The 21,475-nt window shown below is 40.0% G+C and overlaps 1 protein-coding gene and 7 non-coding genes across 9 annotated transcripts in view; all 8 read left to right on the top strand.

Moving 5' to 3' along the window:
- The first annotated feature begins 17 nt into the window (after positions 1-17).
- Positions 18-136, top strand: Trnal-caa. Its single transcript has 2 exons — positions 18-55; positions 91-136. It is a non-coding gene; the product is annotated as a tRNA-Leu (tRNA).
- A 257-nt stretch (positions 137-393) lies between these two features.
- On the top strand, positions 394-512 carry Trnal-caa. The gene is made up of 2 exons: positions 394-431; positions 467-512. It is a non-coding gene; the product is annotated as a tRNA-Leu (tRNA).
- A 671-nt stretch (positions 513-1,183) lies between these two features.
- Trnal-caa lies at positions 1,184-1,302 on the top strand. The gene is made up of 2 exons: positions 1,184-1,221; positions 1,257-1,302. It is a non-coding gene; the product is annotated as a tRNA-Leu (tRNA).
- Positions 1,303-1,555: 253 nt separating this feature from the next.
- Trnal-caa lies at positions 1,556-1,674 on the top strand. The gene is made up of 2 exons: positions 1,556-1,593; positions 1,629-1,674. It is a non-coding gene; the product is annotated as a tRNA-Leu (tRNA).
- A 559-nt stretch (positions 1,675-2,233) lies between these two features.
- On the top strand, positions 2,234-2,352 carry Trnal-caa. Its single transcript has 2 exons — positions 2,234-2,271; positions 2,307-2,352. It is a non-coding gene; the product is annotated as a tRNA-Leu (tRNA).
- Positions 2,353-3,255: 903 nt separating this feature from the next.
- Positions 3,256-3,374, top strand: Trnal-caa. The gene is made up of 2 exons: positions 3,256-3,293; positions 3,329-3,374. It is a non-coding gene; the product is annotated as a tRNA-Leu (tRNA).
- Positions 3,375-4,247: 873 nt separating this feature from the next.
- Positions 4,248-4,366, top strand: Trnal-caa. Its single transcript has 2 exons — positions 4,248-4,285; positions 4,321-4,366. It is a non-coding gene; the product is annotated as a tRNA-Leu (tRNA).
- A 1,830-nt stretch (positions 4,367-6,196) lies between these two features.
- LOC115225394 (sodium/hydrogen exchanger 9B2-like) overlaps positions 6,197-21,475 on the top strand; it is a 61,876-nt gene continuing 46,597 nt past the window's right edge. The window contains exon 1 of one of the 2 annotated variants that reach the window (XM_029796349.2): positions 6,197-6,308. The gene's annotated coding sequence lies outside the window, so the exon portion shown is untranslated. Of the gene's footprint in view, positions 6,309-7,751; positions 7,857-21,475 lie in introns of those variants that run through there. The other variant, XM_036514107.1, reaches the window with a different exon arrangement.

Genomic DNA, 21,475 nt, shown 5'->3' with positions numbered 1-21,475 from the left:
ATGCGCTTCGCGAAGCTGTCAGGATGGCCGAGTGGTCTAAGGCGCCAGACTCAAGGTACATATGATGCACCTTAACCGGAACATTGAGTATTCTGGTCCACGAATGTGGGCGTGGGTTCGAATCCCACTTCTGACAAGTACCCTTTTGTTTTATTTTATTTTCTTGGTATCCAAGTTGGTATCCAGGTCAGTCTAATTCGCTTCGGACCACGTAGTTTCGGGTTTAACCACATTTCGCGGCTCCGTAATCAAGCAAAATAAATTCACAAATCCCAAAACTAATTTCCTTTTAGACACAACAAATGAAGTCGAAAGAATTGGGTTAAAAAATTGCACCCGTCATGGCTTCAGTTGACTAAGACATGGCTTAAAGATGATCCGTTTACCGAAGCTGTCAGGATGGCCGAGCGGTCTAAGGCGCCAGACTCAAGGTACATGCAATGCACCTTAACCAGAACATTGAGTATTCTGGTCCACGAATGTGGGCGTGGGTTCGAATCCCACTTCTGACAGATTGTTTTTTTTTCTTTTTCTTTGCAATGTTGTGTGTTAATACGGTTAATACGTATGTTGTGTGTTCATTCGAATGTGGACGTGGGTTCGAATCCCACTTCTGACAGATTTTTTTTTTTTGTTTTTTGTTTTTTGCGTAGTGTTCTAGGACGGTTCAGTAGTTAGGAATGTGATTTGGAAGCTAGTGGTCTCGGTTTCAGTTGTACTTTACGGAGCCTTAAGCCTGTGTACTCTTCTATAATCCCGGAATGATTCTTGCGAGCAGAGTTAGTCAAGAGAAACTGCGAGGAAGCCCGTCGTATGTATGTGTGTGTGTGTGTACCGTCATCGCTTCGCAACCGGTGGTGGTGTGTTTACGTCCCCCGTAAGATAACATTTCTGTAAAGGAGGCTCGGTGGAACAAATACCCCAGTATTTATTTTCAAAAAATAAGTTCTGGGGTCGATTTATTCCACCAGAAACTTTTCAATTTAGTGCCCCATCATGGAGCACATTTGTGTAGGTATGCCAAATATTAATTTTAAAAAGACCAAAAAGAAATTCCGAAATCCAAACAATATTTTTTTAGACACAATCAAATAAGTTGAAAGAATTGGGTTTTAAAAAATTGTACACGTTCTGACTACAATCGACTAAGACATGGCTTAAAGATGACCCGCTTACCGAAGCTGTCAGGATGGCCGAGTGGTCTAAGGCGCCAGACTCAAGGTACATTTAATGCACCTTAACCGGAACATTGAGTATTCTGGTCCACGAATGTGGGCGTGGGTTCGAATCCCACTTCTGACAGATAACCTTTTATTTTATTTTATTTTATTTTCTTGCTAGTTGGTGTCCAGGTCAGTCTAATTCGCTTTGGACAACGTGGTTTCGGGTTTCACCGCATTTCGCAGCACCGTAAACAAGGAAAATAAATTCACAAATCCAAAAACTTTTCTTTTCAGACACAACAAATGAAGTCGAAAGAATTGGGTTAAAAAATTGCACGTCATGGCTTCAGTTGACTAAGAAATGATTTAAAGACAAACAATTTATCGCAGCTGTCAGGATGGCCGAGCGGTCTAAGGCGCCAGACTCAAGGTACATATAATGCACCTTAACCAGAACATTGAGTATTCTGGTCCACGAATGTGGGCGTGGGTTCGAATCCCACTTCTGTCAGATTGTGTTTTTCTTCTTTTTTTTTGCGTAGTGTTCTAGGACGGTTGAGTAGTTAGGAATGTGATTTGTAAGCACGTGGTCTCGGTTTCAGTTCTACTTTACGGCGCCTTAGGCCTGTGTACTCTTCTATAATCCCGGAATGATTGTTGCGAGCAGAGTTAGTCAAGAGAAACTGTGAGGAAGCCCGTCGTATGTGTGTCTGTGTGTATGTACCGTCATCGCTTCACAACCGGTGGTGATGTGTTTACATCCCCCGTAAGATAATAGTTCGGTAAAGGAGGCTCGGTGGAACAAATACCCCAGCATATATTTTTTAAAAATAAGTACTGGGGTCGATTTATTCGACCGGAAATTCTTCAACACGGAATCCCAGCATAGAGCACGTTTGTGTAGGTATGCCAAATATTAATTTTAAAAATGCAAAAGAAATTCCTAAATCCAAACAATATTTCTTTAGACACAATCAAATAAGTTGAAAGAATTGGGTTTAAAAAAATTGTACGCTTTCTGACTATAGTCGACTAAGAAATGGCTTTAAGATGATCTCCTTACCGAAGCTGTCAGGATGGCCGAGTGGTCTAAGGCGCCAGACTCAAGGTACATGTAATGCACCTTAACCGGAACTTTGAGTATTCTGGTCCACGAATGTGGGCGTGGGTTCGAATCCCACTTCTGACAAGTACCCTTTTTTTATTTTACTTTCTTACAAGTTGGTATCCAGGTCAGTCTAATTCGCTTGGGACCATGTGGTTTCAGGTTTAACCACATTTTGCGGAACCGTAATCAAGGAAATAAATTCACAAATCCAAAAACTATTTTTTTTAGACACAACAAATGAAGTCGTGAAGTGAGACTCGAACCCACGCCCACATTCGTGGACCAGAATACTCAATGTTCTGGTTAAGGTGCATTACATGTACCTTGAGTGTGGCGCCTTAGACCGCTCGGCCATCCTGACAACTGCGAAGAAGCGGTCATCTTTAAACTATTTCTTAGTCAACTGAAGCCATAACGTGTACCATTTTTTAAAACCCAATTCTTTCGACTTCATTTGTTGTGTCTAAAAAAATAGTGAGTAGTTAGGAATTTCGTCTGTAACCACGTGGTCTCAGATTCAGTTGTGCTTCACGCTACCTTGAGCAAGTGTACTCTTCTATAATCCCGGAATGCCCGTTGTGAGAAGTGTTGGTCGACAGAAAACGTCAGGAAGCCCGTCATCTGTGTGTGTATGTACCGTCCGGGCTTCACAACCGGTGGTGGTGTGTTTACGTCCCCCGTAAGATAACAGTTCGGTAAAGGAGCCCCCATAGAACAAATGCCCCAGTATTTATTTTTTTTAAATAAGTTCTGGGGGCGATTTATTCGACTTGAAATACTTCAACACGGGATCCCAGCATGGAGCACATTTGTGTAGGTACGCCAAATATTAATTTAAAAAAAAACAAAAAGAAATTCTCAAATCCAAACAATATTTTTTCAGACACAATTAAATAAGTTGAAAGAATTGGGTTTTAAAAAATCGTATACGTTATGGCTACAATCTACTAAGACTGGCTTAAAGATGATCTCTTTACCGAAGATGTCAGGATGGCCGAGTGGTCTAAGGCGCCAGACTCAAGGTACATGTAATGCACCTTAACCAGAACATTGAGTATTCTGGTCCACGAATGTGGGCGTGGGTTCGAATCCCACTTCTGACAGATATCCTTTTATTTTATTTTCATTTTCTTGCAAGTTGGTATCCAGGTCAGTCTAATACGCTTTGGACCACGTGGTTTCGGGTTTAACCACATTTCGCGGCTCCGTAAACAAGCAAAATAAATTCACAAATCCCAAAACTTTTTTTTTTCAGACACAACAAAAGGCGCAGCAGTGGCTGCGTGGTAAGTAGCTTGCTTCCCAACCACATGGTTCCGTGTTCAGTCCCACTGCGTGGCATCTTGGGCAAGTGTCTTCTGCTATAGCCCCGGGCCGACCAATGCCTTGTGAGTGGATTTGGTAGACGGAAACTGAAAGAAGCCTGTCGTATATATGTATATATATATATATATATATATATATATATATATATGCGTGTGTGTGTTTGTGTGTCTGTGTTTGACTCCCTAGCATTGCTTGACAACCGATGCTGGTGTGTTTACGTCCTCGTCACTTAGCGGTTCGGCCAAAGAGACCGATAGAATAAGTACTGGGCTTACAAAGAATAAGTCCCGGGGTCGATTTGCTCGACTAAAGGCGGTGCTCCAGCATGGCCGCAGTCAAATGACTGAAACAAGTAAAAGAGTAGATGAAGTTGAAAGATCGTGACGTATATTTGCCATTTCAATATGGCTACCCCTAAGGGTGGATGCTACTGTAGTGCTTAGCCCCAGGAGGACACACTACAGTAGCATCCACCCTTAGGGGTTAGCCATATTGAAATGGCAAATATACGTCACGATGTGTTACCGCTACTGTATATAACTCACTTTGATATTTATCATTGAAGTTGAAAGAATTGTGTTAAAAAATTGCACACGTCATGGCTTCAGTTGACTAAGACATGGCTTAAAGATGATCCGTTTACCGAAGCTGTCAGGATGGCCGAGCGGTCTAAGGCGCCAGACTCAAGGTACATGTAATGCACCTTAACCGGAACATTGAGTATTCTGGTCCACGAATGTGGGCGTGGGTTCGAATCCCACTTCTGACAGATTGTTTTTTTTTTCTTTTCATTTTTTTTGCAATGTTGTGTGTTAATACTATTAATATGTATGCTGTGTGTTAATACGAATGTGGTCGTGGGTTCGAATCCCACTTCTGACAGATTCTTTTTTCTTTTTCTTTTTTTTGCAATGTTGTGTGTTAATACGGTTAATACGTATGTTGTGTGTTAATACGAATGTGGCCGTGGGTTCGAATCCCACTTCTGACAGATTGATTTTTTCTTTTTATTATTTTTTTTGCAATGTTGTGTGTTAATACGGTTACGCGAGTAGTTAAGAAGTTCGTGTTGTAACCACTTGGTTTCAGGTTCAGTTCCACTGCGCGGTACCTTGAGAAAATGTCTTTTGCTTTAGCCGTGGACTGACCATTGTGAATGGATTTGGTAGACAGAAACTGCAAGGAAGCCTGTCGTATGTGTGTGTTATCGCTTCACAACCGGTGTTCGTGTATTTACGTACCCGTAACCTAAACAGTTCCGTAAGAGAAAACCGACAAGAGCCAGCTTACAATTGAAAAAAGCACTGGGGTCGATTTGTTGAATTAAAATTCTTCTAAGTGGTGCCCTAGCATGGCAGCAATCTATTGACTGAAACAAGTGGAGTAGAAAAGGACAAAAGTTATATTTTTTGGTACCAGAAACGGCTAAAGTAAGAGTTTGGCAAAAGTCACAGACAGAATACATTTGCTGCGTCTAAAACTGAGACAACATCCTGTCACTAACCCTCAACCTAACCCTAACCCTAAAGCTAATTTTTTTTTTCTTAATTGTTAAATTAATTTAATTGTTACGCGTGTAAAAAAAAAACGAAAGCAATGGAAAATAATTTAAACAATTAACAAACAAAATAATTCTATAATTTTATACACACACTTTCCGTATACGTTTCTTTTACACGCGTAACAATTAAATTAATTTAACAATTAAGAAAAAAAAAATTAGGGTTAGGGTTAGGACGAGTGACAGGATGTTGTCTCAGTTTTAGACGCAGCAAATGATTGTAGCTCAATAGAGGGCATAGTATTGGTTAAAATTCGAAAAATTAAACTACGTTAAACAAACAAATTACAATTTTCTCAAGAAAGCCAAGAGAAAAAAATGTTTTATTTTCACACATTCTACCAGTATACGAAGTTTTAAAGTGTTTAGCTAACTAGAAATTGTGTTGACATGTGCCGTTCAAAAGGAAAAGATCCATATATATATATATATATCTTTATATATAAAAGTAAGGTTGTGTGTCTGTCTCCTACGATTTAGATTCCTAACTACTCCCACATTTTGCGGTGCAGTTTAACCAAAACCGGGTATCTTATAGTCGTGATTCATATCGAGCCCTTCTGGGTATTAGCGCGCGTCTACGATGAGTCTACGATTAAAAAAAAATTTACTATCATTTTTTTCCATTTTAATGCATTTTTCCGCTATTATATAGGGGAAGTAACTCTCTAAAAATGTCTACGATGAGTCAACGATTTAAAAAAAAATTTACCATAATTTTTTTTCCATTTTTAATGCATTTTCTTGCTATTTTTTGGCTATAACTCTAATAATGCTTATATAGTTATTTCCCTTACAAACCCGAGCAACGCCGGGCGATACTGCTAGTATATATATAATTATAGCAACAAGTTGACATTGCCAAGTACAAATCTCCCATGCACTTCCGCCAAAGCGAAGGAAGGTAACCATAGCAACGACATAACAATCTGTCACACTTCCGTCTTCCTCGCTTCTACTTCCTCCCACCGCGACCTTCCTCGTTCTCTCACTTCCACTTTTACTCTCCTCCCCTTCTCTTTCCTCCTCTCGCCACTCTACTCCGCCTTCCGTTGAACGGCTTCGCCAAGAGTTCCTACGCATGTTTTGATGACGTCACGTCAATGCGTGCACATTGCCCCGGTACACGCTTTCCTTCTGACCCAGGATGGTATTTTCACTTTTATTTTTTTACCTTTGTTTTTCTTTTTACTTACTTCCTTTTTCTTTCCTTTTTTTTTGTCTCTATGTTTCGGTTGACTGATCTTTACATGCATATCACGGATTCCCGTCGTCAGGCGACGTATGAGGGCTTGGCATCTTCTTAACAAACAACCACACAAACGATTTGTTTACAGAGATCAAATGTTTGTACACACATATGCTCACGCCCTCCATCAAACCGACATCACCTGTACAGGTGCACCGCACACACGCATACAGGTGCTCTTGCACACACACACACACACACACATACACATACACACGCACAAACACACGCATACACGCACACACACACATATATAGTTATGCTTTGGGGATGGTCATATGTTGGTAATTAACCCCTCGCATTATAGACTTAATCTTTCAGCTTAATTATTAATTTTGTCCCATTGTCTAAGATTCTTCATCACACATCTTGTGACCGTTTCAACGATTCTTTATCTCAGGGGTCTTCTCTTGTTTTGCTTAGTCCATAGTGTGTGTGTATTTGTTTTGCCAAAATTCTTGGTGAGAAATCGTGTGTTGAAACGGATATCCTTGAAGGCGATCGTATTTTGCTATAATTTGCAAAATATGCCCACCTCCAAGTTTAACAATATATATATACTATATAATTAGGGTTCAGCTACGATTTGCTTCACCACATACCGAAGTTTAGAAATAGCAGTAAAAAAATCTTAGCTATTCCCTCTAAATTTCGCCCTTTGTTATTATTATATATATATATATTATTATATTATATATATATATATATATATATATATATATATACCGGAGTAAGCACATAAATGTGAAACAAGGTGGAAAAAAGAGTACTCAAATACTAGAGGTAGAGTAATATGCTTTATTTAAAAGCAGCAGGAATGTAACAAAAGTTGTTACTCGGAGTTTCACGTTCCCGTTATGTTAACAAAACTGTCCCAAGAACTGCTTTTAAATAAAGTATATATATATATATATATATATATACTTTATATATATATATATATATATATATACTGCAGTGGATCTCGAATCACATGTAGGGTTATATAAATAACAGCATGTAAAATATTGGAGTGAAGATCCCTTTTGAACAGGTGAAATCGAAGTCTGCTTGTGCGACAAGAAACTGCATTTGCAGTCGTCACACACATACTGAGACAAACACATGTGTGTTTGTATACACGCGCGTACGTGCGTACAAACATGTGTGTGTGTTTATATGCATGCGTGCAAACATACATGTTTGTGCGTTTGTCTTTCCATTTGTGAAAGGTATGTACAAATTAGAAGAGAATTTGAGGCGAGGAAGCCCGTTACAATAAAAGTTTAAAACGACCTTGGCAGGAAACGAAATCACAACACAAAAGGGCGTATGTAAATTTTATTTGAAGTTCCGTTCTATTTTGTTAACGCTCAACCGTTTCTGCCAACACACCGCTCTTGCGTTGGACTTTAAGAAGCATAAGGGCGAATTTGGACTTTAGCGTACCACTTTCACTTGGACCAAACTGTAAGTTGTTATTGTTAATTTGTTTAAGGCTACCAGTTTGCAGAATCGTTAGCACGCCGGGCAAAATGCTTAGCGCCATTTCGCCTGTCTTTACGTTCTGAATTCAAATTCCACCGAGGTCGACTTTGCCTTTCATCCTTTCGGATAGAGTCGATAAAATAAGTGCTAGTCAAACATTGGGGTTCGACTTAATATATCCCTCGCAATTGCTGGCTCTGTGCCAAAATTTGAAACCAATAAGGCAGCAAACTAGCAGAATTATTAGTTAACATAGGTGCAGGAGTGGCTGTGTGGTAAGTAGCTTGTTTACCAACCACATGGTTCCGGGTTCAGTCCCACTGTGTGGCACTTTGGGCAAGTGTATTCTACTATAGCCTCGGGCCGACCAACGCCTTGTGAGTGGATTTGGTAGACGGAAACTGAAAGAAGCCCGTCGTATATATGTATATATATATATATGCGTGTGTGTGTTTGTGTGTCTGTGTTTGTCCCCCTAGCATTGCTTGACAACCGATGCTGGTGTGTTTACGTCCCCGTTACTTAGCGGTTCGGCAAAAGAGACCGATAGAATAAGTACTGGGCTTACAAAAGAATAAGTCCCGGGGTCGAGTTGCTCGATTAAAGGCGGTGCTCCAGCATGGCCACAGTCAAATGACTGAAACAAGTAAAAGAGAAGAGTATGCCTGGTAAAAGGATTCTGAGTTCAAATTTCGCTGAGGTCAGCTTTGTCTTTCATCCCTTCGGGGTCGATAAAATAAATACCAGTTTAGCATTGGGGACGATGTAACTGACTTAGAATCCACACATATATATACGACGGGCTTTTTTCAGTTTCCGTCTACCAAATCCACTCACAAAGCTTTGGTCGGCCCGAGGCTATAGTAGAAGACACTTGCCCAAGGTGCCACGTAGTGGGATTGAACCCGGAACCATGTGGTTGATAAACAAGCTACTTACCACACAGCCACTCCTACACCTGTTGAACAGAAAGAATTCCACTTTATTCCTTCTGGAATTTGTTAGACAAATATTGATGTCAGAGATCAGTAGCACCAACAAGTTGGAATTTCTCTGTTTCCACGGGGTTTTTCGGATTTTATTTTTGCAATGCCCTAGAAAATACTCTGGAGTATATTTTTAGCAAATAAAATTTGCAAAAAATGATGTTTTTTTTTGTCTCCCTCACCCCACCTGATCGATTTTGTGGGGAATTTGCACGATTATTTATGGGGCATTATTCACTTAAAAAGCCATACATTAATGGTGATTTAAGAGAGATTTAGTATATTCCATCACCAGTTTTTAAGTATCCCACCCATGAGGGATCGATGCTAGATGTTTCGAAACAATTGTCGGGACTAATGAAAATTCTCATATTTTCCATCTTCTGTTTCTCATTCACCATGTCTATAAATATATACATACATACATGTATATATATATTATATATATATATATATATATAAATAAGTATATTTTCCACTAAATATGGCTAACCCCTTAGGGTGGATGCTACTGTAGCTTGTAGCCCCAAGAAGATACCTCCTCCAGCTGGCTATTGACACACTTTCTGCGTCCTATCAGTATTTGCAAAGGGAAGTCATCCTTTCCATCTTCAACCTGATGTGATACACACGGACCCAGGTTTCTAGGTATTGACCCGTCATCAGCACGTGACAACCACCGGTTGGCAATGTGAAGTACATAGCGATTATACTTTTTTTACAAGAAGAGCACTGATAGTGTGTTTGAAGTTCCTACTAACCTTATACACATATAGACACACGGCTGGCAGCAAGCCGAAGAGAGAGTACTCAATACCGGATATAGAGTATAAATAATTTAAATAGGTCATCTGAAATCACACAGGATCTAAGTAGATGTTTCAACAAGTACTTCTACCTGATAGACATGGCAGCGTTTACTGAAACTTGTCGATTCAACCAGTTTAATTTCAGCTGACCGTGTTTAATTATTTAGTTGCATGTTTATTTATGTAGTGGAGGCACAATGGCCCAGTAGTTAGGGCAGAAGACTCGCGGTTGTAGGATAGCGGTTTCAATCCCCAGACCGGGCATTGTGAGTGTTTATTGAGCGGAAACACCTAAAAGCTCCACGAGGCTCCGGCAGGGGGTGGTGGCGATCCCTGCTGTACTCTTTCGCCACAACTTTCTCTCACTTTTTCTGTTGGCCTGCTCGCTTAGCCAGCGGGGTGGCGTCATTTGAAGGCTAAAACAATGTGAAGCGCATTGTGACCAGCGATGTGTAGCAACATCCGATAGCCTGGTCGGTCACGTGATCATGTGATGTTTATGTATTTTTCTTGTTTTTATAGCCACTGGCATGTTGTGTGGTTAAGAAGTTTGCTTGCCAGTGACGTGGTTCTGGTTTCAATCTCACCCACTGCATGACACCTGGGGCAATGTCTTCTGTTGTGGCTTTGCGTCAACCAAAGCCTTGTGAGTGGATTTGTGAGAGGGAAACTGAAAAAAGCTTGGTAGTTTACAATGATACTGCTACGTGGAGGCACATGGCCTAGTGGTTAGAGCAATGGACTCATGGTCGAGGGATCACAGGTTCGAATCTCAGACGGGCGATGTGTGTGTTTATGAGCAAAACACCTAAGCTCCACATGGATCCGGCAGAAGGTAACGGCGAACTTCTGCTGACTCTTTCGCCACAACATTCTCTCTCTCTTTCCTCCTGCATCTTGCACCTCACCTGCGACAGATCGGTGTCCCGTCCAGGTGGGGAACCTATATGCCAAGGAAACTGGGAAACCGGCCCTTATGAGCCAGGCATGACTCAAGAAGGAACAAACAACAATGACACTGCTACACTTTTGGGTACGACTGGTTCCTGTATGTTTAACCCTTTTGTTATCATATTTCTGTTGAAATACACTGCCTTTATTTCAATTAATTTTAAACATAATAGGCGTAGGAGTGGTTGTGTGGTAAGTAGCTTGCTTAACAACCACATGGTTCCAGGTTCAGTCCCATTGCATGGCACCTTGGGCAAGTGTCTTCTACTATAGCCTCAGGCCGACCAAAGCCTTGTGAGAGGATTTGGTAGACGGAAACTGAAAGAAGACTGTCATATATCTGTACCTTAAATCCTTAAGTATAGTCCGCCCTTGAGTATAATACGCAGGGGATTTTTAGGGGGATGTACCTCTGAAAAACCTAAACCTTGTGTATAATATGCACCCCTTCTCTAACTTGAGTCAAGGAGGTCTATATAATGTCCTTGGTTTGTAAAACTGTATACGGTAACGTCCTTTATTATTATTGTATATATAACATAATGCAAACGTGTAGCTTTTTTGTGCATTTTGTTTGCAGAAAATAAAGAAATAACAGTAATAACGTTTAATAAATGTTGCTTACTGCAAGTTATGGATGATTCTTTTATGACTTCATTGCTTTCAGGCTTAGCTTAAGGTATTTTCACACCCGACATCACAAAATGCGTCTGAATAAACATTGCCGGACAGCAAATAGAGACTAGGACATTGCTTAGAAAATGATTTTCATTTTTAACCTCGTATATAGTACGCACTAGGGATTTTGACCTTTAAATTTTTGGGGGAAAAATGCGGATTATACTCGAGGATTTACAGTATATATGTGTGTGTGTGTCTGTGTTTGTCCCCCCAACATCGCTTGACAATTGATGCTGGTGTGCTTATGTCCCCGTCACATAGCAGTTCAGCAGAGTGGTAAGATTTGTAGTAGAAGACACTTGCCCAAGGTGCCACGCAGTGGAACTGAACCCGGAACCATATGGTTGGTAAGCAAACTACTTTCCACACAGCCACTCCTACACCCCCCACACACATATATATATAAATGCATGCACACAAACATATATATATATATATATATTCTGTGTGTGTGTATATATATGTATGTATATCAATGTTTCTCTATTTATATAACAAACACTGTGTTTATTCAAAGTATCTTTGACCTTAATGCCATTACTTAGAAATGAATATCCAGTACAGACCATTATCTCTGTCCATAGACAGGGCAAATAATGAGGCCAGGCCAACCGAACCAGTTTGACCAGCTGACCACTATAATCACAACACGGCCAAGACAAACCAATCAATTGGAACGGAACTTCCTGCTACAGAATTATAATTACAAGGAGCGTTTTAATTACCGATTCCTCTGAGTGTGAGAAAATTATGCGTAGAGGAAGTCACTGACACCTGGATAAAGTACAGGTCTAGGAATAATATATATGTGCTTGTGTATATATGTGGGTATATTTGAATGTGTAGCTGTTTTTCCGTCCTTGTTTTCGTAGGCGCAGGAATGGCTGTGTGGTAAGTAGCTTGCTTACCAACCACACGGTTCCGGGTTCAGTCCCACTGCGTAGCACCTTGAGCAAGTGTCTTCTACTATAGCCTCGGGAAGACCAAAGCCTTGTGAGTGGATTTGGTAGACGGAAACTGAAAGAAGCCCGTCGTATATATGTATATATATATGTGTGTGTGTGTCTGTCTTTGTCCCCCTAGCATTGCTTGACAACCGATGCTGGTGTGTTTATGTTCCCGTTACTTAGCGGTTTGGCAAAAGAGACCGATAGAATAAGTACTGGGCTTACAAAAAGAATAAGTCCCGGGATCGAGTTGCTCGACTAAAGGCGGTGCTCCAGCATGGCCACAATCAAATGACTGAAACAAGTAAAAGAGAAGAGTATACATTCAATGCTTTTTTCCAAGGAATCTAATGCTCTTAGATTAGTTTTTCCTCGGGGCTAGCCAGATTGGAGCAATCTCAAGAATAATCAGCCGAAATTGCGAGGATAATCTGGTTCTTGACTGAGGATAGAGGGCTTCGAATGACCCGTCCTTGGTTTCTTTGTATCTTTTATCTGGATGTTTTGTTGTCTCATTTTTGTATCACCTAGTTGTCCGGACGTTTTGCATTCTTGTCACATTTTGCATTTTTTTACATATATATATGTATATCCATACATATACACACACACATATATATATAAAGGGAAAGTTTATGAAAATAAACAAAAGACGAAGGCAGGTGGAGTACAAAGAAACAAATGTATTAGTATAGCGATCAGGAATAGAAAAAGTCTCTTACGTTTCGAGCCTACGCTCTTTGACAGAAAGATACACAGAAAAAAACAAGGAGAGAAAAAAATGCATGTAGGAGCTAACAATCTATCATGGCAACTAATAAATAAGGGCCCTTATTTATTAGTTGTTTATAAATTTAACCTTTAAGGGTATGTTTTAATATGCTGGCAATTGATAAAAATTTTTTTTCAAAAAAATTTTATCCTACATTTAATATATACACATATATATATATATATATATATATTCATGCATAGATGTATATATGTGTGTAAAGAAGTGCTGATCTCTCGAAGTAGATGGAGTATGTGGAAGTGGGAGCCCCAGGAAGACATGGGATCAAGTACTGAAGAATGACCTCAGGAATCTGAACCTTTCAGGTGAGATGACAAAGGACCAAGATACACGGCACATTGCTGTACTCAAGAAGACCCATACTCTGTGGCAGAAGTGTTAAGAGTGATCCTTCTGGTGGTGTAAAGCGCTCGTGTCGGTGCCACATAAAAGTGTCCATGCAGTGTCATGTAAAAGTACCTGTGCAACAACATGTAAAAGCACGCTTGCAGTGCCTTGTAAAAGCACCCATCACACTCTGTAAAGTGGTTGGAGTTAGGAAGGGCATCCGGCCATAGAAACCATGTCAAATCAGACTGATGCCTGGTGCAGCCCCATAGCTTTCCAGCTCTGGTCAAACCTTCCATCCCATGCCAGCATGGACAGTGGACATTAAATGATGATATATAAGCGCATACATGGCTGTGTGGTAAGAAGCTTGCTTCCCAACCACATGGGTCTAAGTTCAGTCCCACTGCATGGCACCTTGGGCAAGTGTCTTCAGCTATGTCCTTGGGCCAACCAAAGCTTTGTGAGTGGATTTGGTAGACGGAAACTGAAAGAAGCCTGTCTTGTGTGTGTCTTTGTGTCTGTGTTTGTCCATACCTAAGGTGCAGGTATGGCTGTGTGGTTAAGAAGTTTGCTTCACAACCATGTGGTTTTGGGTTCAGTCCCACTGTGCAGCACCTTAGGTTAGTGTTTTCTTGAACTTACTTGTGTGGGGAGTAGGGACTTCACATGAATGCAAAGAGTGTTGGAGATGGGGAATGCAGTGACTTGTGAAATGTGGGGATATATGAGAGGTAGGGGACAACAGGATAACAATGATACAGTGAGCAGGGCAGTGAGGACAGGATTAGGGAGTGAGAGATAAATGTTATAGAAAAGGACACTTAGGTAAGTGTCTTCTCCTATAACCCTAGAAAGTTTTGGGAGTACTGTATGTTCCATCCTACCCCAACAAACCAAAACTACAGCTCCTCTTTCTCACTGTTCCTCTTTTCCGTTTGTGTGCGTGTATGTATGTATGTATATATATATGTATGTGTATATATGTATGTATATATATATGTATGTATATGTACATATATTTATATATATATATATATAGTGCCGGTGGCACGTAAAAAGCACCCACTACACTCTCGGAGTGGTTGGCATTAGAAACACTGCCAGATCAAGATTGGGGCCTGGTGCAGCCATTTGGTTCGCCAGCCCTGTCAAAATCGTCCAACCCATGCTAGCATGGAAAGTGGATTTTAAACTATGATGATGATGATATGCTTACATTTATCTCTCACTCCCCAATCCTGTCCTCACTGCCCTACTCACAGTATCATTGTTATCCTGTTGTCCCCTACCTCTAATATATCCCCACATTTCACAAGTCACTGCAATCCCCTTCCCCAACACTCTTTGCATTCATGTGAAGTCCCTACTCCCCACTCAAGTACCCTTGGCAATACTCTACCATCCCATTTATATTCTAATCCCTGTACCTTAAGGGTGTACCCTAGCACTTCATCACCATCTCTCTCTTGCACTCACACCCTCGTGCTCCCTTCCACTCTCCCTCTCTCTCTCAGTCCCTCTGGGTAACCATGTACCTCCTCTATAGCAAGACCCCTGTTTCTATCCCTCTGTCATACTCAAACCTCTCATCCCCTGACACAAGGCCACCTCCTCCAATGCTCCTCACCCCTTGGAAAGAATCTTTGTCTTGCAAGTTACTTGGTGACCCTGCCAGTAGATGTGTTTTATCAAAGCACTAGAAGTATCGCCCGGCGTTGCTCGAGTTTGTTTCGACCCTTTAGAATTGGAATTTTTGAAAAGTAAAAATTTTGCATTATGTAGCCTGTTATTCTCTTTAAGTGAACATTTTTCTGGTTGAAATGCACCGAAAAATGACGACACAGCAGTGAAAAAATCGTAAAAAATAGGGATTTTCATAGAAAAAAAAGCACGTTTTTGATGTAAATAATTTTTGGTGTTAACATGGTCTGATTTGAATTTTATCTTCTATAGAAGGAAGAGCAAGCCTTCTTCTATCATACTCTCAATTTTGGTTAACTTGCGCCACAGGGTCTCGGAGGAGATGGTGTTAGTTGAAGGCTACCAAACCTGCCACACACAGACAACTTCAGCTTTTTGTATATACTAGCAGTATCGCCTGGTATTGCTCGGGTTTGTTTCGACCCTTTAGAATTGGAATTTTTGAAGAGTAAAAATGTTGCCTCATGTAGCTTGTTATTCTCTTTAAGTGAACATTTTTCTGGTTGAAATGCACCGAAAAATGACGACACAGCAGTGAAAAAATCGTTAAAAAATAAGGATTTTTATAGAAAAAAAGCACCTTTTTCATGTAAATAATTTTTGGTGTTAACATGGTCTGATTTGAATTTTATCTTCTACGGAAGGAAGAGCAAGCCTTCTTCTATCATACTCTTAATTTTGGTCAATTTGTGCTGCAGGGTCTCAGAGGAGATAGTGTTAGTTGAAGGCTACCAAACCTGCCATACACAGACAACTTCAGCTTTATATATATACTAGCAGTATCGCCTGGTGTTGCTCAGGTTTGTTTAGAACCTTTAGAATTGGAATTTTTGAAAAGTAAAAATTTTGCATTATGTAGCTTGTTATTCTCTTTAAGTGAACATTTTTCTGGTTGAAATACACCGAAAAATGACGACACAGCAGTCAAACAATCGTAAAAAATAGGGATTATCAGAGAAAAAAAGCACCTTTTTATGTAAATAATATTTGGTGTTAACATGGTCCGATTTGAATTTTTTCTTCTACGGAAGGAAGAGCAAGCCTTCTTCTATCATACTCTTAATTTTGGTCAATTTGCGCTGCAGGGTCTCAGAGGAGATAGTGTTAGTTGAAGGCTACCAAACCTGCCATACACAGACAACTTCAGCTTTATATATATATATATGTACTAGCAGTATCGCCCGGCGTTGCTCGGGTTTGTTTTGACCCTTTAGAATTGGAATTTTTGAAAAGTAAAAATTTTGCATTATGTAGCTTGTTATTCTTTTTAAGTGAACATTTTTCAGGTTGAAATACACCGAAAAATGACGACACAGCTGTGAAAAAATCGTTAAAAAATAGGGATTTTCATAGAAAAAAAGCACCTTTTTAATGTAAATAATTTTTGGTGTTAACATGGTCCGATTTGAATTTTTTCTTCTACGAAATGACAGATAAGCCTTCTTCTATCATTATCTCAATTTTGGTCAACTTGCACCGCAGGGTCTCGGAGGAGATAGTGTTAGTTGAAGGCTACCAAACCTGCCATACACAGACAACTTCAGCTTTATATATAGAGAGATAATGCACTAGGAATGTCTGTGAGACACCTAACTGGGTCAGCAAAACTAATTGGCACCTTGAATGGCTTGGCCACAACGTATCGGCATTCATTGTACTTACTCATGATACTGCTCTTGCCAAATGTCAGCTCGTGCTGGGTAATTGGATACTTCCTCCTAGAGTTGAGCCCATCTTCATCACTCTTGTTTATAGCAATAATGACTTTAGCAAGGAAACTGTCAACAGGAAGGGTACTACACATAATACCTATTTCTTTATTACCCACAAGGGGCTAAACACAGAGAGGACAAACAAGGACAGACAAATGGATTAAGTCGATTACGTCGACCCCAGTATTCAACTGGTACTTAATTTATCGACCCCAAAAGGATGAAAGGCAAAGTCGACCTCAGCAGAATTTGAACTCAGAACGTAGCAGCAGACAAAATACCTATTTCTTTACTACTCACAAGCGGCTAAACACAGAGAGGACAAACAAGGACAGACAAAGGGATTAAGTCAATTATATTGATCCCAGTGCGTAACTGGTACTTATTTAATCAACCCCGGAAGGATGAAAGGCAAAGTCAACCTCGGTGGAATTTGAACTCAGAACATAGCGGCAGATGAAATACCGGTAAGCATTTCACCTGGTGTGCCAACGTTTCTGCCAGCTCGCCACCTTACTACACATAAGGGTACTACACATAATACCAATGGCATCATTATTCAGTACCCCACCAGCTGAGCAGAGCACTAGCCTCCCAAGATTGCTATTCCAAAGGCCAGGAAGATAGCATTTGAAATCCTTCCAGTGGAGCTCAAAATGTACTATGGACGCAAGAAGATTAGACCTCAACTATTCAGCAAACTTGTCCTTTAGTGTCACAAACACCAAGATGCACAAATAAGTGCATGAGATATTGATGTTGCATGCAGACTACTGAAGACAGTGGAGGTTGGTGAGAAATTGCTCCCAAGTTGTGCATAATGCCCACAGCAATAATTAAGTTAAGTTAATTTTTTGGCCCAAAAAGCAAAAGCAAGGCCATGTAGGAGGACATGGAGTTATGCACAGGGAGGGTGACCATATAAAGAGTTCTGGCCATTTCTGGTCAAGAGAGACTTTGAACCGAGCGGTCGTCGGCATCTTCACTATCTCGTCCGGCAGCTTATTCCACGGATCCGCAACCCGGACGGAGAAAGCCCTTCTCCTTCGATTGAGATGAAATCGTCGCAGATAGAGCTTTTCGGAGTGACCCCGCAGCCAACGCTCTGGAGCAGGAGTGAAGAACAGCTCTTTCGAGAGGTTACACTTTCCACTTATGATGTTGTGAGCAAGAATGAGATCACCACAGCGTCGTCGTTTATCGAGAGAATAAAGGTCGAGCGTCTTCAGCCTTTCTTCTTAAGGCAAATGCTTGAGACCAAGAACCATATATATAGACCGGGATGCAGACATCTAAAATTGCTCTGGTTTTGTGTTTTTGTGACTACCACGATTCACTACATGAAATTTTGCACAATGGTAGAGAAAAATATGAATAACAGCCACATAAACTAATCAAGCATGAAAAGTTATTGTACTTTTAATATTTCGTGATTATGTCTGTTGCAGTCTTGAATCTTAAACTGGAAACTAGGCCAATAGATTGTGTGTTAGACTGCTTTTTAGTTGTGAAAGCAAGATTGTGATGTACAGAATGTTGAAACAAATCTGATTTCAGAATAAATAAGATTGTGAACTTAATCCTTTTGGTACCAACCCTGCTGAACTGGCTCTGGCTTTGAGTAGAAATGTCTTGTTTCCGTAAGTTTTGAATTAAAATCTTCCACCAAACCTTAGTCACAATTTATGTTCCTAACACTAGCTGAATGATAACTAAATTACTAAATTCTTTGTTATATTTAAAGTAATCGAAAGAAACACAGAGCATCTCAACAGAAATACAGTAACGAAAGGGTTAAATTTACATACTACTAGCAGTATAGCCCAGCGTTACTTGGGCTTGTTTTCTTTTCGACCCTTTAGAATTGGAATTTTTGAAAAGTAAAAATTTTGCATTATGTAGCTTGTTATTCTCTTTAAGTGAACATTTTTCTGGTTGAAATACACCGAAAAATGACGACACAGCAGTGAAAAAAATCGTAAAAAATAGGGATTTTCCTACAAAAAAAAAAGTACCTTTTTGATGTAAATAATTTTTGGTGTTAACATGGTCCGATTTGAATTTTTTCTTCTACGGTAGGAAGAGCAAGCCTTCTTCTATCATACTCTCAATTTTGGTCAACTTGTGCTGCAGGGTCTCGGAGGAGATAGTGTTAGTTGAAGGCGACCAAACCTGCCATACACAGACAACTTCAGCTTTATATATAGAGAGATTAGAGAGTCTATTTTTTTGTTTTCTACATGAAATATTTTCACTTACTGAGACACGTTTGCAAACCATTTAAATTAAATAAGAATGGGGGAAGTGGGGTTATTAAGAGTAAATTTTGTCTGACCTCCAAAGCATGTCAAATGTTAAGAAATACATGTAGTAATCTTTAAAAATAATAATGATGATGATGATGAAAATAATAACAATAATACCTGTAATAGGCGCAGGAGTGGCTGTGGTAAGTAGTTTGTTTACCAACCACATGGTTCCAGGTTCAGTCCCACTGCGTGGCATCTTGGGCAAGTGTCTTCGGCTATAGCCTCGGGCCGACCAAAGCCTTGTGAGTGGATTTGGTTGACGGAAACTAAAAGAAGCCTGTCATATATATGTATATATATATATATATATATATATATATATGTACGTGTGTTTGTGTGTCTGTGTTTGTCTCCCTAGCATTTCTTGACAACCGATGCTGGTGTGTTTACGTCCCCGTAACTTAGCGGTTCAGCAAAAGAGACCGATAGAATAAGTACTAGGCTTACAAAGAATAAGTCCTAGGGTCGATTTGCTCGACTAAAGGCGGTGCTCCAGCATGGCCACAGTCAAAATGACTGAAACAAGTAAAAGAGTAAGAGTAAAGAGTAATATTAACCAGACCTAAGAAACTCATCATTTTTCTCTCATCTCCCTCATCCCTGTCTTGTACTTTATTTTTCTGCCCCCAGCCTCCTCTGTCTCCCTCACTCCACATCTCTCGATTCCAAAGAGAAAATTTTGAGAAATGATAAAAGTATCCACACATGTAATATTGATTCCAATCTGCTTTACTTTAACCCTTTCGTTACCAACCCGGCTGAAACTGCCTCTGGTTCTGAGTACAAATGTCTTGTTTTCATAAGTTTTGAATAAAAATCTTCCACCAAACCTTAGTCACAATTTATGTTCCTAACACTAGCTGAATGATAACTAAGTTATTTTACTAAATTCTTTGTTATATTTAAAATTAATTAAAAGAAACACAGAGCATCTCAAAATAAATACAGTAATGAAAGGCTTAAAATATATAATAGAGAAACAATTCTTAACCCTTTTGATACCAACCCAGCTGAAACTGCCTCTGGTTCTGAGTACAAATGTCTTGTTTTCATAAGTTTTGAATAAAAATCTTCCACAAACCTCAGTCACAATTTATGTTCCTAACACTAGCTGAATGATAACTAAGTTATTTCACTAAATTCTTTGTTATATTTTAAGTAATTGAAAGAAACACAGAGCATCTCAAAATAAATACAGTAACAAAAGGGTTAAATAACTTGGACATTTGACATATACTCTTTTACTCTTTACTCTTTTATTTGTTTCAGTCATTTGACTGCGGCCATGCTGGAGCACTGCCTTTAGTCGAATCAAATCGGCGCTAGGACTTCTTCTTTGTAAGCCTAGTACTTATTCTCTCGGTCTCTTTTGCCGAACTGCTAAGTTATGGGGACGTAAACACACCAGCATCGGTTGTCAAGCGATGTTGGGGGGACAAACACACAACACATATATATATCATCCTCATCATCGTTTAACGTCTGCTTTCCATGCTAGCGTGGGTTGGATGATTTTGACTGAGGTCTGGCGAACCAGATGGCTGCAACAGGCTCCAATCTTGATCTGGCAGTGTTTCTATAGCTGGATGCCCTTCCTAATGCCAACCACTCTGAGAGTGTAGTGGGTGCTTTTTACGTGCCATTGGCACGGGGGCCAGTCAGGCGGTACTGGCAATGACCTCGCTCAAATCTTTTTACATGTGCCACCAGCACAGGTGCCAATGAAGTGACAATATATACATATATATATATTAAAATGAACTCTCCCGTCAAAGATAACATATGTGTGTTCTGCTTTTTGCCAAACAGCCTCCAAAAATGATTTGTTTATAATGAACAAATGTATGTGCCGTACATTAGCTCACTCCCTCCATCAAATTGACATCGTCTGAACAGTGGCACAGTGTGCCATGCGTCAGTGATTGCAGAGCAACAAGAGATGCTCTCTTTTAGTCTTTTACTTGTTTCAATCATTTGACTGCGGCTATGCTGGAGCACCGCCTTTAATCGAGCAACTCGACCACAGGACTTATTCTTTTTGTAAGCCCAGTACTTATTCTATCGGTCCCTTTGCCAAAAAGAAGCCCATCGTATATATGTATATATGTGTGTGTATTTATGTTTGTGTGTCTGTGTTTGTCCCCCTACCATTGCTTGACAACCGATGCTGGTGTGTTTATGTCCCCGTAACTTAGCGGTTCGGCAAAAAAGACCGATAGAATAAGTACTGGGCTTACAAATGAATAAGTCCTGGGTTCGAGTTGCTCGATTAAAGGTGGTGCTCCAGCATGGCCGCAGTCAAATGACTGAAACAAGTAAAAAAGTATCGCTACATGGATGAGGACTGCTGCGTAAAAAAGTGCCAAGCTCTGATTGTGAAGG

Source organism: Octopus sinensis, linkage group LG27, assembly GCF_006345805.1.
Source record: "Octopus sinensis linkage group LG27, ASM634580v1, whole genome shotgun sequence".
NCBI lineage: Eukaryota > Metazoa > Mollusca > Cephalopoda > Octopoda > Octopodidae > Octopus > Octopus sinensis.
This window is presented reverse-complemented; position numbering and strand designations above follow the sequence as displayed.